A 1,755-nucleotide genomic window follows, 5' to 3' on the forward strand; every position below is an offset into this window, starting at 1 on the left:
AGAGAATAATCAGCAAAATTCGCAGTCACTGTCAACCCCCTCATTACACGGCGTCATAAACGGGCAGCGGCGCAACGTTTGGAAGGCAGGTGGGAGTCATTCAAAAGCGGATTGCTCCTTTAGCCATCAGATGGCAAGCTTTTCGACAATGCGAGGCGAAAAAAGTCGTCGCAGGCGTTTAGCTGGCATTATGATTTCAGACTTACAACCCATAGACGTAGTTAAGTGTACACGAATTTTGTATTTTTACTGGAGCGGAAAATTTCTCCGCCACAGCTGCACGGCGGTTGTACACGTTTACTTGGAAACGGCACTGCACGAGAACATAGTCCGTGTGCATCTGACACAGCTGTTTCAAAACGTTAGCCTCAAAAAACCAGATGGGCGGATGTATAGTCAAGGAGAAATGAAATGCTAACTTTAAAATATGTACGAGGACACGCAAAATTGAAAAAAGAAATACTGTTAATCGAGGTCATAAAAAGGCCCGCTATTCGTATGTTTTGAAAACCAGATTTCGCAACTCGGATACTGTAACAAAAGCATGCTTAAATTTTATCTTCATGGAAAGAAATCGTGCTATTTGTGTGTTCCGGTTCATATTTTTGTCTGTAAATCAGCAAAACTGTCCCTTGTCGTTCGCTGCTCATGCCCATATTAGGCTGTAAAGAACTCACACTACACAAGGGACATAAGAACGTTACGCATTAGCCCAGAATTCTGGGACTATCTGCAGATTGTTTGCTGTCATTAATCATTATAAGCATTCAATCAGTTGGTGTTCAGCACAAAGCATTTGCTTTTATTCATGTTCATGCGTTCCTACAAAAGAAAAATAAACAAGGGGTACACCAGGATTCGAACCTAGAGACGAGTGGCAGGCGGTGACTGTAACCGCTACACTATGTCCCCTCTTGTTTTCTACTGCAGTGCCCCGTGCGGTTTTGCGGATTTTGTCTTCAGTGCCTCCAATTTAAAATGCCCTTGCTATTGGCACTACTACAATATTCTAGTTCACTGTAATTCAGGCGTAGAAGGCGAGGAATGACGTCAGTTTACGCTGCTGGTATGCATCGCGGAAACTAGAAATCGCACTGACGGTCGGTCGCATGCAAAGGTAAGGGTATCGTAAGAGGGTCCTGTCAAGCTGACAGCTGCAGTTTTTATCGCAATACAGAGGCGGCCATGCTTCCGTCTTGCCTGGAATACGGTATTCCAACAGGCACAAGCAGATTGTGCGCCTATTTTGCTGCTGCGTCACAGACGACGTTTCGCTAGATGCCGGAATGATTTTTTTTGTTGCCTAAGGCAGAACACTTACAAAGAAAGGGGGGAGAGGTCAGCCAGGGTGGTTGATTGTCTGAAACATCACTGCCATACAGGCGGTGATGTTTATGATGCCATGCTGGCATCATTACTGCCATACTGGCAGTGATGATGAGCTGGCAGTTATTCGTGCACTTTCATCACAGTAAGTTTGTGCATTACTGACAGCAAGTCATCATTACAACCTTGCTTAATTAACATTTCCCGTAATTTACAAACATTCTCCACGAAATAAGAGCATACTGAACACGCATCCACATTCGCATTCCTAACAGCCATAATATACGCCGTAAAGAATTGGCAGCCACTGAACCGAGATTCGGTGTCCGAATAGCAGTCCAAGTGTGCTCATGGCGTCTACCTCACGCACAAGTTGGCTGTACCGGTGGGATGGCTTCATCAGTGCTTGTAAGGCAGACCGTGAATCGA

The sequence above is a fragment of the Haemaphysalis longicornis genome, unplaced genomic scaffold, assembly GCF_048455015.1.
Source record: "Haemaphysalis longicornis isolate Haplotype H1 unplaced genomic scaffold, Haemaphysalis longicornis Haplotype H1 scaffold_4, whole genome shotgun sequence".
Taxonomy (NCBI): Eukaryota; Metazoa; Arthropoda; class Arachnida; order Ixodida; family Ixodidae; genus Haemaphysalis; species Haemaphysalis longicornis.